Source organism: Canis aureus, chromosome 1, assembly GCF_053574225.1.
Source record: "Canis aureus isolate CA01 chromosome 1, VMU_Caureus_v.1.0, whole genome shotgun sequence".
Taxonomy (NCBI): Eukaryota; Metazoa; Chordata; class Mammalia; order Carnivora; family Canidae; genus Canis; species Canis aureus.
Window position 1 is genome coordinate 36,802,283 of NC_135611.1, and position 19,646 is coordinate 36,821,928.

General features: G+C 38.7%; 1 long non-coding RNA gene across 8 annotated transcripts in view; it reads left to right on the plus strand.

Annotated features, from left to right (window-relative positions):
* LOC144312864 (uncharacterized) overlaps positions 1 to 19,646 on the plus strand; it is a 70,034-nt gene that overhangs the window by 3,610 nt on the left and 46,778 nt on the right. For 5 of the 8 annotated variants that reach the window (XR_013378493.1, XR_013378515.1, XR_013378503.1 and 2 more), the window contains exon 2: positions 16,205 to 16,265. The exons of 1 other annotated variant lie outside the window; for it this stretch is intronic. This is a non-coding gene — a long non-coding RNA (uncharacterized LOC144312864). Of the gene's footprint in view, positions 1 to 9,246; positions 9,343 to 16,204; positions 16,266 to 19,646 lie in introns of those variants that run through there. 2 more of the 8 variants (XR_013378510.1, XR_013378526.1) reach the window with 1 other exon arrangement.

Below are 19,646 nucleotides of genomic sequence, written 5' to 3' on the forward strand. Positions count from 1 at the left end.
GGACGGGAACACCACTGGTATCTAGTGAGCAGAGACCAGTGTTGCCATAGGACAGGTCCCTATGACAAAGAATTATCCAGCCCAAAATATCAATAGCACTGAGATTCAGAAATTCTGGAATAGAGAAAGATCAGAAGTAAAAGAATCAAAGAAGATATCCAGATATATCAGTTTTGACTGGTTTGTTGTGGTGTCAAACAACTCCAGAATCTCGGTGGCTAAAAACAAAAGCATGTATTTGTCACTCATGCCTATTGCCAATCACTTAGGGCTCTGTTCCTATGTCTCCTGCCTTCAAAGCCCTGATGACAAACAGCCATTTCCTTGAATTGGGCTAATCATAATGATAGCAGGAGGGTCTAACATCTCCTTCTTGAAAGTGAGGCACTTTGTTTCCATCTACAGATCACTTGCTGGAATTTGTGCCATAGCTCAACAAATCACGAAGGGTCCACAAAGTACAGTCTTAATCTGTGACCCAAAGGAAGGAGAACAGAGGCCTTCGGCAAACCAGAAGTATGACTACCACATCAGGCACATATTACCCAAAGAAGGCTACCATAGCTACATTAGCATCAAATGAAACAACTTTGAGACAAAAGCATTCCTAGAAGGGGAGCCTGGGTGGCTCAGCGGTTTAGTGCTGCCTTTGGTCCAGGGCCTGATCCTGGAGACCCAGGATCGCGTCCCCCATCAGGCTTCCTGCATGGAGCCTACTTCTCCCTCTGCCTGTGTCTCTGCCTCTCTGTGTGTGTGTGTGTGTGTGTGTGTGTCTCATGAATAAATAAATAAAATCTTTAAAAAAACAAAACAAAACAAAAACATTCCTAGAGATAAAGAGTCCCTTCACAATGATAAAGGAATTCAATTCACTCAAAGCTGTAACAATTCTAAATTTGTATTCACCCAGTAGCATAGCCTTAAGATCAACAGAGCAAAATCTGACAGTCTACAAGGAGAAGGAGAAGAACAAGAATCCATCAGCAGGGCTTCTGAGAAGGGGTTTACCCAGTGAAAACCAAATTTTCAGGTTCTTCAGCAAAAATAGATCAGGTCCAAATCAACACAGGTTTTGCCCCAGACTTCCTTAAGATGAGCATTCTAATTTGAATGAGATTTCTCCTTCTCTCAGGAGACATGTCCGCCTCTTATAACCAAAAGTTAACATGTGAAATAATTTTACTCTTCTGCTCAAAACACTCCAGTGACTTCCCGTATCACTCAAAATAAAAGGAGATGTCTTTACAATGGCCATTAGGCCCTTGTACAATCTGACTTTTCTCCCACTTAACCTTTCTGATCTAATTGAATACTGTGCTCCCAGGTCACGTCTCTCCAATCATACGGTCCTTCACTCTTCCTCGAAAACATTGCTTACACACTGTTGTGGACTGAGTTGAGTTTCCCCTCCTTCTCCTAAATTGTTATGTTGAAATCAGAATGTGATTTTATATGAGGACAGAATCTTCGAAGAGCTGATTGAGTTAAACAGAGGCTGTTAGAGTAGCCCCGATTCAATTAGACTGGTGTCTTTGTAAGAAGAGAATATTAGGATACAGAGAGATGCCATGCACAGAGGGACAGCCATGTGAAGAGGGAGCAGGAAGGCAGCACTATGCAAGCCAAGGATAGAGGCCTCAGAAGAAACCAACCCTACTGATATCTTGATCTTGGCCATGTAGGCTCCAGAACTGTAAGAAAAAAAATTTCTGCTGTTTAACCACCCAGCCTGTGGTATTTTGTTTTGGCAGCCCTAGCAAGTGTATATACAAAGTCACCCCAGGGCATTTGAACATGTTCTCTTTGCCCAGAACCCTCTTTCCACAAATACACACAGGTCTCATTTTCTTACTAACTTCAGGTATGCCTTTATACCAATATCTTCTCAGTGAGTCCTTCCCTGGTACCCTATATAAAAGTGAAACCTGCCTCTCCCAACACTCACTCTACCCCTCCCCTGCTTTATTCTCTGCACAGCACTTCTTACCACCTGCCACCTGTATATCATACCCATTTCATTGTTCTCTGTGTCTGTCACTAGAATGTGAGCATGTCCACTGGGTAAGATCTTTGTCTCTTTTATTTCCTCCTTTATTCTCAGAGATAGAATAGTGCTTATCACAAAGTAGGGATGTGATGAACAATTATCAAATACATTTTAGCAAATTCTCAGTAATCCAAATATTAAAGGCTTAAATGACTTATTTTTAAAGGAGAGGGCAGGCATTGCCTACAGAGAAAAGCAAGCTCACTGGCAAAGGGATCCAAGGCCTGACGAGGCAGGTGGGCTCATGGAGCAAAAGCATGGGACTCATCATAATTTCACCAAGAAAGCAAAGTAAACATACCATTTGTAGAACTTCTCTAGGATTTCAACATTCAGTCAGTAATTCCAAAAGCTAGGGAAAAAATGATTTCCTTTTATCCAGGGTGGCATTAGCAGATACAAAATTTTCTCTTTTAATGGGTAGTTTCTTCTACTTCCATTTTTTTTAAGAAAGTAGAACTTCTTTATCTAGTTTAGAGAATAGATGTTTAATAATATAATATATATATAATATATATAATATAAACTATAAAGAATGGTACTCAGCCTGTTTGTGTAAGTGTATTAATAATAATTAATAGGTGGACTCATTTAAATGTTAAGATACTGAAATGTTTGGGGGGACCTGGCTAGCTCAGTCAATGGAGGTTGTGACTCTAGATCTCAAGGTTGTGAGTTTGAGCCCCACGCCAGGTGTAGAGGTGACTTAAAATCTTAAAAAAAAAAAAGTTGTACTGAAACGTCTTAATGTGAATACAGCAGGCTTTCAGACTTTTTGGCCCTCGGGGCTCTCCTAATTTTTATTGCGCTCTGTAATAATAGACGGATTTGTCATCCTGGGATAGTCTCCACTGATTTGAGTTTAAAGATATACTTCCTTTCATTCTGCACCCATGCATGACACAGGAACTCAATTGTGCGTAAAACATGTTACTTTAAACAAATAAGCAAAACCAAAATATTTTCAGATGACTTGGCTTTTGCCAGTAGGGTGAAATGTGGCCAGGAGTGGTTTGAATATATTTCATTTCATGGGCATTGAGAATAGTTATGGATCTTGACTTTGGAGTTGTTCAGAGTTGGTTTGAATCCCGTGTGACCACCTCCAAATTACTGTGGTCAAACCATGTAACCTCTTTTCTGCATTTGTGGAATTCATAATTCAGAAATGTGTAAATGAGGATCATAACACTTACCTCATTTAATTCATGTAAGGTTAGATGAGATAATGCACATAAAGTATTTAGACACCTAGTAAATGTGTAATAAATGTTAACTATCATTAATGTCATTATCTCATGCATTGACTTTTATGCTTATTTCCTCTGTGGTTTTCTAAGTTTTCACACTGACAGGAAGGTTTCTTTAAAAATATAATAACACACAAAGAATCCATAATCTTAAAATGTACTCCCCTTTTAAGATTATTTAATGAAGGGCCTTTTTAAAAAAAAGATTTTATTTACTTATTCGTGAGAGACCAGAGAGAGGCGGAGACACAGGCAGAGGAAGAAGCAGGCACCATACAGGAAGCCCGATGTGGGACTCGATCCCGGGACTCTGGGATCACACCCTGAGCTGAAGGCAGATGCTCAACTGCTGAGCCACCCAGGCATCCCAAATGAGGGGCCTTCATTAAGAAAAGTCAAATCTCATGAATCAGGCCACCTTTTCCCTTCCTTATGAGATCTCCATAGTTAGATGTAAGGGAATAAAATTGAGAACCTGAAGAATCTTTATTACTGTAGAGACAAAGCAAGTTTCTCTCTGACAGCTTTGAACACAATAGAGTGCAAACAAGGGATTACCAAATAAACCTATTGTTTTCTAAAATGTTTCTATTTATTGTTTTATTAGGTTAGATGTGCAGAATTTCTTTTTTTATTTTTTTTTATTTTTTATTTATTGAAGTTCAATTTGCCAACATATAGCATATCACCCAGTGCTAGATGTGCAGAATTTCAAGGCCAGAAAAATAAATTAGGGACAAAACAGTTATTTGGTAACTTGTTTGCCTTAATTTGATAGTTGTAGGCTCTGGAGTCATGGGCAGTGCAGTACCTTTCTTTGACACAGAAAAGAGGATCCCTGCTTGGAAAGTCATGCTTTACAGGACTCTCCTTTGGCCTTCCCTTGTGCTACTCCCTCCCTATCAAATGAGGAGTTCAGGGGGCCAACTGTCTATCCCCCTTTTAGACCATACATGAAGTACCTAGGACCCCCATATTTCCAAGTTTGTTTTCCTTAAGCAGACTATTGACAGTGTGCACATACCTGTGTCCCAGGCATGGCCAACGAGCAATGGTTTTGGAAATGAGGGGATGTGGTGGGGGATATAAACGCAGCTGCATGTGTGAATTGGGATGTCTGCATGCCTGTACACAAAACTCTTCACCATGCAAGATACAGCCTAGTATGACAAGGAAAGAGGAAACCAGTTGTAGGTTGAGGGGCCCGGGTGTGGAGGGGCTGCTGAATTCTAGAACTCTAAGGAATGCAAGAATTTTAATTTAAATCTAGTCTCCCACTTCTTTGAAAGGTAAGTTATCAAACATACTTCATCTAGCTCTTTGTTTCCCATATTTATATAACTTTTGTTCTGTGATAGTATGCTATGTCATGTGACATGGAATTCCATTTGCACTCTTGCTCTGGATCCCACAAAAGTCAGAAGTAGGCTGCAGCACAGGACATGTACAGAGAGCCATAGATCATAGAATGTCAGAGCTGGCAATTGTCAAGATCAATATAGTACAATCATTTCATTTTACTAGAAGCAAAATTACATTGTGCAGGGATTGACAAAAATTTACAGCTTTATAGATTCTTTGAGGAAAGAAAACATAGGTACTATGATTCAGTAGATATGGTGGTTAAGAATTGTTTTAACATTGTTAGTTATTGTATTTTAAATTTATCAGAAGATTTTGATATTTTATGGTGTGTTTGTGCACTTATAAAAGTTTGGAGGCACCTGGGTGACTCAGTTGGCTAAGCGTCCAACTCTTGATTTCAGCTTGGTTCATGATTTCAGGGTTGAGAGGTCGAGCCCTGTGTGCTTAGCGTGGAGCTTGCTTAAGATTCTTTCCCTCTTGAGGATCCCTGGGTGGCGCAGCGGTTTGGCGCCTGCCTTTGGCCCAGGACGCGATCCTGGAGACCCGGGATCGAATCCCACGTCGGGCTCCCGGTGCATGGAGCCTGCTTCTCCCTCTGCCTATGTCTCTGCCTCTCTCTCTCTCTCTCTCTGTGACTATCATAAATAAAAATTTAAAAAAGGCATCTGCTTAAAAAAAAAAAAAAAAAAAAGATTCTTTCCCTCTGCCCCTGCTTCCTTCTCCTGCTTTTTCTCTTTCTCTCTTAAAAAAAAAAAAAAAGTTTGATTAACTTTTCCTGATGGGTGGTGGTTGGAGGTATACTGGTGAATTAGAATTCAAGCCTCATACTTCTTCAGGTAGCCCCTACCCACTTCTAGAAGGTTCTGATCTAAGTCCTTCAATAAGAAGCAGACCTAAGCGGATCCTTCTATCCAGGTGACCATACTCTTCCACCTGATGCCTTCATCATGGCCACTATTGAATGCACCAGGAGCAGACGCCCAACTCAAGGGAGCCCACTTACCAAACACCTAGTAAATAACTGATAGGATTATTTTGCCTGACAAGGGTATTAGTGACTAGTTAGATTCTCTCTTAGAAAATTTGAGTGTAAAATAGAGAGGAAACTGGGAGTAGGTATGGAGGCAAAGTGAATGCCACAGAGAGAGAAAGCAGCATGGGAACATCATGAGTAAGCAGAAGCTGAAAGGGTAGAAGCATTGAGGTCAACTAAAGAGTCCACAGACAAAGAATCAAGGAGCAAAGCTGAATCATGTGGTAAAGACTGGGTGAAAACAGATTTGTGGCTCAGATGGGGTTGGGTCAGGGGTGGAAGCAAAATAGCTTGGTCCTTAGCACCACTCAGGTTCCCAATGACTTATCAGTTCAAGATACTCCAAACGTCCTGAGGCTTGCCTGACTGAAACTGATTTTGTTCTCCCCAAGGATTCTTCCATTTAGCTTTTCCTGGAACCTAGGAACAAAACACTGATCACGAATAACATTTACTGATCCCTCACTTTTCACCAGAGCTGTTTTAAGAGTTTTTCAAGAATTTTTGCTTTACCCTCAGAACAATGATTTGAAGTATTTCCACTAATCCCATTTAAAAATAAGAAAACCAAGGCAAGAAATGTTAAATCAGTTGCCCTAGGTCACATAGTGGTCTTATGGGGAATAGAACTTGGAATTCAAATGTAGGTAGCATGATTTAGAGCCTAAGCTCAAATCAACCATAATACCACTTCTGTATGTTTCAGATTTGTTTTCTGTCTTCTTGTATTTATTATTATTTTACTGCTCACCCCCTGCATGCCATATTCTCGAATAGGTTTATGTTCCTGGCAGCCTAGAGTTTCTAAGTAATGTAATTCTCAGCAACAACAGACCTGCCGTTTCAATCACCAGGCAATTAATTTTAGCTTTCTTTTCATGGGCATATAGTCAGAGGTTTTTTTGTTTTTTGTTTTTGTTTTTTCTGATTCTGCTGTGCACACAGCAGGACAACTCCTTGGAATATAATGTTCTCTTTGACCTGCTCCTAAGAAGAGTGATCCTCTAAAACAGCACATCCTGTCCTAAACTCAGCTAAATTATAGTCTGTCTCCTCCCCGAGACTGTGAATTCCTGAAGGCACTAATTGTTCTTTTCTTTTTATTTGTCTGTAGTAGGTCTTGCAATGTCTGTGACAACAATACTCCAAAACAGGTCAGTAAATGAACATAGTGGCTCCTTATTTATACTCTGGACTTCAGATGTTCATTCACACTCTGTTCTAGTCTACCTTGGGGACAAGCCTATTTGGTCAATAGAGAATATATACCTAATCCAAGGTGGCTTTCAACTCAGAATGGTAATACGTAGGCATTTAAGACAATTACTTTGGTATTAGAGACAGAAGACCAGACCAATAATTTTGTGTTAAGATAGGTAACTGAGTTAATAGTACATAATTAAAAAAATAAGACTTTATTTGTATAGCACTTTATAGAATGAAAAGCATTCATATTTCTATGGTCTCATTGCATGCTCACAGTGTACTTTGAAGATTTATTATTCTGGTCTTGAAGTCTTTGCCTGTGCTAAACCATGGCGGGCAGCCATGTGGGTCAGTGGGGTCTTCTCTGCTGCTGCAGTTCTATGAGACTCTCTACTCTGAGCTCCTGAATGTCATTGCCTAGAAAATCCCAGGATTGGGGTGGGATGGTGTAAGGATGGAGGAGTTCTTCCCCAGCTCCCTCTGTGATTAAGCCTCTGAGAATGAGGGGGCAGGTGAAGGTTTGTCCCCTGAGTATCACCCTTCCTCTTGTCACCAATCTGCCAGTCTTCTCCAATCCATCACACACCTAACTGTGATGGAGATTGAAGAAGTGTTTTTCTAAGGATCAAATTTCAGAGGGGATGGAATCTCTTTCTAAGGAAAGTGAACCATGGAAAACTTTCTCTCCTGTTCTCCTTCATCTCTGCCCTTCTCCTGTCTATGCTGCCTTTCCCATCAATTCCTTTTCTCTGGTCTTCCATACCTTTCCTTGATAATTTCCACTACTCTCCATGTAGAGATGCTCCCACCACCATTTCTACCTTCCTAAACCTTAGTCCAATTATTAATTCAAGAAGTTTTTGTCTGCTCCATCATTCATTATTCAGAGGAGAGACTATGGGCCATAGTCCTGCAAATGATGATGGTTTGAGAATTTCCAAATCCACTGCAATCTCCCAACCAGAGATACCCAGGCCAATCTCCTCACAAGTTTACCTGGGATACTGGCTCACACTGCCACAGCCCAAACTTACTCTGTGATAATACACTCAAATTTCTTATGCAGTCATCCTAACCCCCTTGAGAACAATAAACTCTGGCATTATTGTAAGGGTCTTAGACTCTTTTCTGAGCTTGGATCAGGTTACCAGAGCCTCTACTAGGTACAAGTCTGTTTCTTTTTGTTGTCAAAGAAGGATAAACCATTTCCGATTAATTTTTTAAAATTTCAAATCCTTTCTTTCTCCACAACAAACTCAGTTCCCCTTTCCCAAGGGAATGGGGTTAATTGATTCCAGCACAGTGTAAGAAAATGGAGCCTTAGAGAAATTAAGTGAATTACCAAGCAATGGCAGATGCACACACTACAATGTCTCACTCATAAATATTAATTGTCTACTTTGCAAGTAGAGATTTACTGGCAGCTCTGAGGAAACTTCTGATGGTAAATTATTGAATCTATTTGTTGATCTCATTTTCCATATTTCTTTCATTTCCTTTCCAGCTCCTTCTTTTTTTTTTAAGTGTTAAATATATTCAAAAGCTTTTGATTTAGAATGATCCAAGATGTAAAGTTTTGTCTCTTACATTGACAAAGTGGAAATGTCTGAAGACAAGAAGGAAAAGGTTAAATATTCTTTATGTCATAACTTCTTCACAGATTCCCAGAGTTAATGTTCATAGCATTTATATTCTGATTATCCCCTCCAACAACCCTCTGCCTTACACAGAGTAGGAACTCAAGAGAATCTCTTAGAATTCCATGTATGATATATTGAGAATTTTTAAGTAAAATCATCCTGGAAGTCTGATCCTTGCCAGTAAAATTCATGCCAGGTCAATTCCCTACCAACCAATTCTGCTCAGCTGTTGAGATTGTTCTCTCTCTTTTTTTTTAATTTTGTGAAAGTTAATGTGTTTACCAAAATGGAAGGATCTGAAAAATATTTTTTCCCTTTATTTTGAAGAGTTCCATTTCTGGCAGAAAAATAATTCTGGCCCATTATTTTCTTTGCAATGACTTGCTTAAGGAGATGTGTACTTCTCCCCCTTCCTCGCTCAGCTTTTTGGGTCAAGCCTAAAGACAGGAGTTAAACAAACACAGCTCTTCCTCACTTTGCCTCTGTCCAAAAATTTCATTTCACCTTTGTGAAGCCCCCTCTCTTCACCATATTTTTCTTTCTCTCTCTTTCTCTTTTTCTCTCCATCTCTCTTTATCTCCCTCTCTCTGTCTCTCCTATATCTAATATATACCTGCAGAAAGTGGAATTTCCTTTGGTAAATGCTTGTTACATATGTTTTTAACAATTGCTTTAAGTGCCAGGAATTGGTCTTTTCACTTCTGCCAGCAGCCTAAGCATCCCTGGAACATATTTCCAGATTTTCAAGGAAAGAAGCCCTGTTTTCAAGCTAAGAGTAATGAGCCCTCTTTTTTCATACTGGTGAGTATGCCACAGGATGGGTATGACCCATGGTCTTTCCAGTAGCCATGAAAGAATGTGATGGACTTCAAAGGCATTACTTTCAAGCTCAGGGAATTGTAGATGAAGGTGTGCCACACAGCAAGAGTGCAGACTGAGTAAATGTTTCATGGGATGGAAAATGGAAGTCAAATAAACCCAGTAAGACCTTATTAGAATAAGACCTGATTATTACAGTCATGGTCAAGGGAGCCTTTTTACTCCTTATTTTTCCACCCTTCTGCCACTACTCCCCTTTCCACCGACACCAACGACAGCATAGTGAATTGGAGGACAGTGAGTGGGGAAGCGGAGCAAATGGGAACCAGACGGAGTCTCTTCCTGCTGCTCTATGGGTTTTTGAACCTGAATCAGGCTCAGGCCGGAGGATCCAGAAAAACTTTGTATCAGTTGAGAGATTGAAATGAGATACGACTAGCTTTTTTTATATATCTAAAGATGATATGTTTATTATTTCCTGAAAACCATCAGAGATGCTATGAAATCTCTCTAAGAAATGTCCCAAGAGAATGAAGAAAGGCATACATGAGAAAGGATAAAGATTTATTTTTCTTCCCTCTTCATATACAACTGTGCCCAACTTACTCAATAAATTAGTGATATATTTCATGAATAAATTTTTGGCAAAAGCTTTACATCAATTTATTTTACTTTGGTTGAGAAATCCACATGACCAGATCCCCTGCAGCACGTTAACCTTAAATAAACGAAGAAACTCCGAATGACTTGGGTGAGAAGAAATCGTTCCTCATTTAAATAATGAAGATTTAAATATCCTCTATAAGCTTTTCTAGCATTTGCTCAAGATGCTTATGAGCTCCTTTCAGTTAGGCAGTACTTCAAATAAAAATGCTCTCTGACACTGGAAATACAGCTTGGAGCAATTCAGATAATGGCTCATAGCCTTGGTCCTTGCTAGAATCTTATTTCACATAACACGTTATGGGGAATTATGAAGAAGTTCATAATCTTCCTTTGAATAAGAATGCAAGAGAACTATTTATTCCAAGTATTATCTTAGATAATGTGTAATGTTCTCTTAGGCTAGCTAACTTTGGTCTGGCCATGTGCCAGAGTGTAGTTAGTACACACGGGCTTAGAGGAAATTTTACGGTGGTGAATTGGATAATTTCTTGAGGATGGATATTCCATTTCTTCCAGTTATATAATAATTTTGATATTTACTCTTTGGAGACTGTTGCCTCTTGCTCTATACTGTGCCAAAATGTAGGCTGGGCCCCTGTGCAATAATTAAGACCCCAACCAATGAAATGTTAGGGCTTCTGTGAAAGCAATGGAAGTGTCATGAAACCGAGAATGTGCACACATTGAGAATGTCAGACTCACCCCATGTGATTGCCAAGAATTAAATGCATTTTTCTTTCCAGAAGAGATTAGACTGTAATCTCCAAATACAGTAAGAAATGTGTATGTGAAGGGTAATTGGTTTCTTCTTTCTTTTCGTATCCCATATGGTTAAAGAATATCCAAAGAATTAAGTAGAAAATATTACATCTAAGATTTAGATTAGACAAAATAAGAAAAACTTTAAGTAAGGATTGCTAAGAAAGAATGTGGAATCCCTTGGACCAGTTCTATAGTAAAGGCAGTACCCTGGTTTTGTTGTTGAGATATATGTCACTGATGGCAAGTGGTTGAACTCTAGAAGTTCATCCAGTGCCCTAAGGTACATTCCTCATGTTCCCGGTTTTCACAAACATTTCAGTTTAGGATATAGAGAGGTCTGTGAAATGCTTGGTGCCTCCTGTGTTGCCTTCCACTTGTGGGTTTCCAGAACATTAAACAAAGATATCATTTAAATTTAAACTAGAACCTAGGCTTAAATGTTTTCAAACTGAACTGCTTTTCCTAAAAAAAAAATTATAACTTTGACATTCAAAAATAAAATCAAGAATCTTATTTATAACCAACTATTTAAAAATCGTCAAACATTTTTACTCATTTCCATGTGGGAAGGCGCCTATTTCCAAAAAGCTTGGGAATAGGCATATCCTTTCAGAGATTCTACCAGAAACCATCCTTATAGAAGTTGTGAATGCCCATGTCATCAAATAGGATACTCCTATTAAGTTGTATGGTTGGTGGTAGATTAGTGAAATCTAATCTATGCTCCCAATTGATTGACTCAATGAAATTATACACAAAAAGTCTATGATCTTGAAAAATAGAAGGCAGAAAAATGCAAGTTTCTATCACTGTTGTGCAAGCAAAATCCTTAGGAAAAATAATGATGACAGATTCAATGAACCTGTGAAAGTTATAGTTTCAATATTAGCCTACATATTTATATAATCTATTGGCATAAAATCATGATAAACATACTCATGTGAAAACATCATTTATTTTGAAAGTTCCTTATTATAATCTTCTTAGAATTATCCAACCATTTAATGCATTATTTAATACCTATTAAAAAGAAAAATCATTCAACTTAGAAGACAAATTATAGGATTGCTTTTCTTCAAAAAAGATTTGATTTTCTGTAATCAAACGCAAAGCTTTTTCCCTTTGAATCTCCATTTCTTCCCAATTCATACTACCAACAATTTTCTTCTTGTATTTTTATTGTAACCTTGGAAAAATCTATAGGCTATAACTATGTCCCTCTGAGTTTTCTCTTTTCAACTACATAACTTTAGCTTTCCTTGGCTCTTAATATGTTGTCTTCTCTAATGGCTGAGTTATTCCAGCTTGTCCTTTGCATCTCCATGGAGTTGTTATTATACATGTTGCCCAAGTAGTTGGGAGCTGAGATGCACATGAGATCCTTTGTACAATCAGTCCCAATCTGCATCTTCGTTTATACTTGGGGCATAAACCAGACACAATCTCAGATTAGGTGGAATCTACTAGGCTCTCTGCCGCCTCATAGTGGGGCAAGGGTGGAAAGAGCTTCTTGTATCACTGGGTTTGGCTTAATGTGGCAGTGGCCCTTTCAGACCAGAGAAGGAAGAGATCCAGTGCCTTCTCTCCCATGGCATCCAGCATGGAACTTTCTTCTAATGCATCGCCAACAACCAAGAAGAAAGGCAGGTGCTGAGAAACTGATTCTTCCCAGAGCTTTAGTTTTATCCTATATCCAGGGCTTCTTCCTTAGGTAAATCGAGGGCTCTGGTCTGTTTGTTTACACAGCAGCCTCATTATATCATAGTCAGGTGGTGAATGAAGCAAAAGATGCCATCATAAATATTTGAAAAAAGAAAGATAAATACCTTGGGAATTCTGGAATCCCCTACATATGGCATTTGAAAATAGATCCTAATTCTCTGAACTTTGTCTGACTCTTCTATAAGGAAGTAGTAGAAACAGTCACAGCACCAATGGTGTGCTAATGAGTGTTTAACAACAGGCTCTCCGAAAAAAAATTATGCACTTATATATGTATATAAGTGTATTATAAATTTTACTGATACAACGATGTGTAGCACACAACTGACAAATAATAATAAAATACACAATAATCTTTATTATAAATTCCATATAGCCAATTGATTCTTACAGACTGATGTGATTGAATTTTGCTAAACTCTTAGTATGTAGCCAACCTACAGTTGTAATTAATGAATAAGTATTGTTCTGAAGTGAGTGATGATTGATATTTCTATTTACATTAATGAGCAAGACCAAAGTGAAAGTGAAACAATGAAGATGTATGTCAAAACTTCATTAGTGTATCAATGATGTCAGCACCTTTTTGCTTCAAATCTTGGGAGAACAGTCCTTAATTTTTTTGTGCTACTTGCATTGTAATGGTGACAGATACAAGTTTAATCTACATTAACATTTTTCTTCATTACTTCTCATGACTAGACAATGGAAAAAGGAATAAATCAGGTTCTGACTGGTAGCTACCATGATCAATTTAAAGCTACCAACATAATATTACTGATTGCAGAGCTGAAGAGATGCACAGCTGCACCTCGTCATATATTCTTCCTACCATAAAAATGGAATATGTGTAATAACCTCAAAGGCATAAATAATAGAAAAATGTAGTATAATAATGAGGATGTGATGAGTTTGGGATATTTGTTATGTTTCTTTTTAATATGATTCATTTAATACGTAAGTTTGCATAATGTAATTTTTAATAATGGCTTTAACAACTGGCTCACAAAATCCCTGAAAAGTTATTAGCCCTTGTAAGCCAGCACAAGTGAGCTCCAGAATATCATGGATCATAGCTCAGAGGAATTAAAACATTATAATAATAGGAAATTAGAGCTGGAATGAATCTTATCCATTGTTCCTGGTAAGTGTGGACTCTGACGTGTAATGGTTTGTGGAAAAGACTATCAACATAGTAAGTTCTGGTCTGGTTCCCAGATCCCTGGTGGTATGAATCACTGAGAAACCATCTCTAGTACGAGTTGGCCCTTTTCATGGGGAAGCTTGGCAGGGGAGTGGCAGTTCTTAATAAAGTCCAGGCCAATTTCTGTGTCTGTTTGTCATACTACATGTTTTGTACATATATGTGGGGAAAGGTGCAGCAGAGAAAAAGGCACATGTTGGGAAGCCATATCCTACTGCCCAGGACTCTAAACCCTAAGCAATCTGGAGCTTTGGGAATGTCTGGGTTCCAGGAGGAGAAAGATTTTTCTTTCTATGTTCAGAAGCAATCAGTGAGAGTAAGCATGGAAATGGTAAAGATTTAGGAGAGAAATGAAGTTTCAATATTGTGATTATGCAGAATGGGAGACAGAAAAGTTAAAATCATCAACTCCAGCTGGTTCTAGAATCATAATAGCTCAGAACAGTTAACATTTACTGTTTCACTGCATATTTATAATATGCTAAGTGCTTTACATGCATAATTTCACTTAAACTTCACCACGACTATAGAAAATAGATATTATTTTTCTTGCCATTTTTCAGATAGGGAAATTGGATGAAGTAGTTGCACAAAACAATACAGATAGAAATGGGAAGAGCTGGAATTGGTAGGAACCACAAACCTTTGAATCATGAATATATGCAGTTGTCTTATTTTCTCCATCAGCTGCCCACTTATTGGGACCAAGAATAATAGGGTTGGGTTAGTAACCAGTAATCTACTGGTTAGATTGGAGAGAAAAACAAGGGAGAAGTGGGGAAAGAGTTGTTTATGGTTTTCTGGAATTCTTATCTATGACCAGGATGAAAAAGGAAATAGACTATTTCTACCACCATTAAAACCTGGGGTCAAATACCATCAAGAACAAAGTGTTATGAGTAACCAAAAGATTGTCAAATTCCAGGGTCTTGAACTAGGAATGAAGACTGTAGTAATAGTTCCCTCAACGTAAGTTTCTGGAACCACTTAACTATTTGTCTTCATAGAATGTAATCTTTATCCCAAAACTGGCCTGAGAGAAACAGAGGCAAATGCCTGCTGGCTGTCAGACTAAAGATAGGGATTAATTAAGAAGTGGCAATTGTATTTGTCCCTGGATTTGGAGTAATGTCTCAACAGGCTGGTCTATAGCTGCCTGAAGCTCTGCTGGTAGTGGGAGTAGACAAGACAAAGTGGGAGAACCTACATGGATCTGCTCCACTGTAGTTCTGAGTTGGTGATTTGGATTCAGTATGGTTTTAATTCCATACCTTCAAGGTGGCAAAACTACTGGCAACAATTTTCTTTCTGTTATACAAATCATCTCTCAGCTCATTTAATGTCTTAAGATAGGGCTTATTATAGCTTTTATTGTGGTGGTTTCAATGGCTAGACCCAAATGCAAGTCAGGACAAAGATGAAGGAAAAAGGACATGCTTGCTAATATCATCCATGGCAGTTTTAAAATATGACCCCAAAATATCAAGGTGAGAGTCTATGTCTTTTCAGTAGTTGCAGCTAGAAGCTAAGTGGTGATCTCTGAGCCCACATCAGAAAGTGCTGTGTAGCTCCTACCTGGTCTTCTTAGGACTCTCTGGGACACTCCCACTCAGAATCCAGTCTGCATAGTGTGAGATGCATATGCCTCATGGAAAATGACAGATAGATTCTCTGTTCATCAGTTTAGTGGAACAAAGTCATCTCAGCCTGCCAGACAAATGAGTGAAGAAGCCATCTTATAAATGGCTCCCCTTCTTCCAGATATATCTTGTTCCAGCCATGTAAGTCTTTCTGGCTAAGTCCCCAGATATTGAGGGCAGAGAAAAAGCTGTCCCAACTGTGCCCCTTCCTAATTCATGACCTACAGAATCTGTAAGCATGGTAGGATGGTCATTGTTATATGTTACTAAGTTCACAATGCTGTTTTTTCAGAGGTTAACAAGAACACATACTAACAAACATCTCTGCAAGCGTAAACATTAGAGTGCATCTGACATGTGAAACACCAGGAAAACACCAGGATCACATTGTTGTGTGCTTCAGGGGCAAGAGTTTCCTGGGTTCTTGGCTCTTGGAATAGTGGAGGTTCTGTGAGTCAGAGACCCCTCATCAACTTTCAAGAAAACTGGCAGTGACTGAGTATTTCAAGCTAAAGTTGATAGAAGAAACACAAAAAGGAATAAGGACAGTTATTATAATCCCTATAATAATTATACTAGACATCTATTTTCACTGCGGCGCTGATTTGGGACTATTTCTGTATCTTCTTATTCTATTGCACTTCAGTATTTTGGGTACATAGTGTTTGGGGGCTATTTCCTTCTCCTTATTCTATTTATACTTGAATCTTGCATGTTTTGGGTGCACATTGGCAGCAAGCATTCAGAGCAGTATTATGTGCCCTGTGGCAGCATGAAGCACAGGCAATGATCATACTTTGGTCCAAATCAAATATGGAGTTGAATGACTCATGTCTCTGTTGCTCTCCAGAGGCTACCAGGAATGTAATTGGTGAGATGCTTGCTCCAGGTTCTGGGATGATCAGACCCAGGTGAGCTGTCGTTGAAAATTGTTCTGGGGGTAGAATATTCCTATTTCCATACTTCCAAGATAATATAACCAAAGTGAGCTCCATATTAAAAGAAATGTGTAAAGGATGCCCAGTTTCAACAATTGTATCAATATCAAAATTGTCTTTTTAATATGGTTTCCTGTTGATATTTTACTGAATGGTTTCTGGGTTAAAGTTCACTTTTTTAAGAATGGAAAAACTGAAAAAATTGGTACTGACTTAGGTATTGTTATATACAAATTAGGTTAATCTGTGGGTTGATAGATCTGCTTGTTCAATCCAACAATTTGTCATTTCCCTCAATCTTTGGTAGCGTATTTCCTAAAAATCATTCAGCAGTATTATTGAATGAAATAGTTGTTTTTATGTAACATTGTTATGATCTAGGGCAGACATTATTAATAATATAAGTAAATAAATATTAAATAATGTACCAATTAAATATTTGCATTATCTGCAATCAAAAACATTTCCAGGAATTATAGTAGCTTTGACATCCAAAGTTCTTCCTACAATTACAGAAATCAGATTTCTGGGCAGTATATTAACTTTTTTTTTAAAGGAAATTTATTTTTTTTAAGATTTTTATTTATTTATTCATAGAGACAGAGAGAGAGAGGCAGAAACACAGGCAGAGGGAGAAGCAGGCACCATACAGAGAGCCCGACGTGGGACTCCATCCCGGGCCTCCAGGATCACGCCCTGGGCTGCAGGCGGCGCTAAACCACTGCGCCACCAGAGCTGCCCCAGTATATTAACTTGAAAGAAAAGGAAATATTGTATATTCTGGAAAAACTCTCATTAACCATAACTTTACTCTAAAAATAAAGATGGACTGGTGAGGTAGGCATCACTGTTTATTTTCCCCCATTTAGAGCTCTACAGTCTGAGTGAGGCAGAAAATGTTCTCCCTCCCCTTATAAGGGGTGACCATATATCTCAGTTTGCTCTAGAAACAGTCCAACTTTATATCTGCTCTCCTGATATAATTATTATTAGAACCCCCTTACACTCTCAAAAGTGTTCTGGTTTGTATGATAAATTATATGGTCACTCTATTCACAAGTCTAAGAGAAAAATTCAAGCTCCCTACCTACACATACATCCTCGGTATAGATTCCCTTCATGCACATGAATTGCTGGCCATAGCATGAAATCTTGTGTCCAATTTCTTCTGTCATGTGTAAAATGGAATCCATTAAATCTATATTCCCCTTGGTTTTTCTCTATAAAACCAAATTACCTGCAATCAAGGCTCAGTTTATTTCATTTGTATGAATCAAACACCCATGACTTTCATGGAACATCATTTAGGATTGGTTTAAATTTTGCAAACATTTATAATTAACTACGTTTTGCAAACATATATAATTTAAACAGTACACACTCTAGGATGGACTAGGTGCTGTTTTCCAGAAGAATGTCTTAGTTTCAACTAGATCAAAAGGCCAGATACAGTAGAGAGGAAAGAACCTCAGACTTGGGGTCTGGAGCTCTACACTCAAGTCCATACTCTGCCCTCTATGTGGAGAGGGACAATAAATGACAGTTTTCCCAAGATTGTCCTGATTTACACCTGCTATTCAGTGTAGCTATTAAGAGTACCCCTTCTCATTCTCAAAAGTGTTCTGGTTTAGAAAGTAAATGATATAGTCACCCTACTTACAAGCCATGTAGAATCAGGCAAATAACTAACCCTTTTGTGTCTCCATCTCTTATTTGCCTAAAATACCCATCCCAGAACTTTATCTTGAGGAGTGAATGAGAGTGCAAATATGAAAAAGCATTTAACAACCCAATATACCAAGCAAGTGTAACATATTAGATAAACTTGCTATTTTTCATACTTCTGCCTGGGGTAAACAAGATCAAGGATTTGTAGATTTCCTGTGGCTGAGGCTGATTCTTGCTAACAGTGCAGTTGCTGCCTCTTCTCTCAGGGGCCCAGGCAGCTCAGTGAAAGGGACAGTGCACCTTTTTTTCACCCTGTCAAGGCTCTCCGCCACATCCTGTGTATACCACACTCACTCCTGCTTCCTAACCGTTCTGCATGTTCTCCCCATTTTCTGGAATATCTTCTCTTTGCCTCTCTCACTGTTCACATTCTTAGTTAAACAACCCAAGATCACATCTTTTGAAAGAAGACTTTTGTTAGTATGTTCAGGGGTTTGGGGGTGCTAATATTCTGGCCACTTAAGTTTAGGTACAAAACAATGAGTAAGAAATGAAGTATAGTTTTATCAGTAATGGAAAGCAATGATGCTACAATGAATGGAGAGCTCTGACCAATGGCTGGATTAGCTCTAGGCTGGAGTGGGGAATTCTATTTCCTTCTCTATCTAGATCTTGAAATTCATATTCTTAGGTATGCCAAAAAGGGAGAGAGGAAAGAAGAGAGAGGGCTGACCTATAAAGCTAACTCTGAGCCCACTGGTTAGAAGACCTCAAACCTTCTCACATTTGAAATCATGAAAGGATGACAAATTCTCTCATCCCAAACTAATTATGTTCTTCTTTAAACACCATTTTTACTTAGAGACAACACTGCACACTTTAATTAATTGTTTTCTTATTGTTTCTTGATGGTCAGTTTTTTTTTTTTTTTAAAGATTTTATTTATTTATTCGTGAAAGACACAGAGAGACAGACACAGGCAGAGGGAGAAGCAGGCCCCATGCAGGGAGCCCGACGTGGGACTTGATCCCAGGACCCCAGGATCATGCCCTGGGCCGAAGGCAGACGCTAAACCGCTGAGCCACCCGGGCTGCCCTGATGGTCAGTTTTTAAACAGTGATGATATTATTAGCTCTCAGATATCACTGATTGGTTCTTCATTTCTTCAGTATCTTTGAGAGAATCTTAGGAAAACTGGACTCCTACTAGGTAACTGTTATTGGTTGAATGATTGAGTTGCAGGCTTAAATAGCTATACTTTTGGGGCATAAACCTTGAACTTTTAAAATTTGATAAGATCACATGGTGGGACTGTCCCATAATGCTGAAAATATCCCTGTCACTATATTACTGTAAAGACCCTAGTCCTGCAGAGAAGGAGAGGAACTGAGATTGTATCTCTACAGTTGATCTGCTTTGTTTGCTCTCATGTCCCACACCTGCATCTCCTCGTACACTGCAGGAACTCAGTAAAATTTGTTCAATGATGGACTAATGTCCACATTTAAGAAACTAAATGGTAATTTATGAATTTGTGATAAGAAATCTAACTTGATCATGCTGCCTGCAGCATTCAGGTCTGTGTGAGGAGGAATTCTCCATCTGCAGTTAAGCCTCATGGGAAAGTGAATGACAATGAGCAGCATGGATTCAAAATCCAGAGGTATCGGGTGTTTAATGGCATCA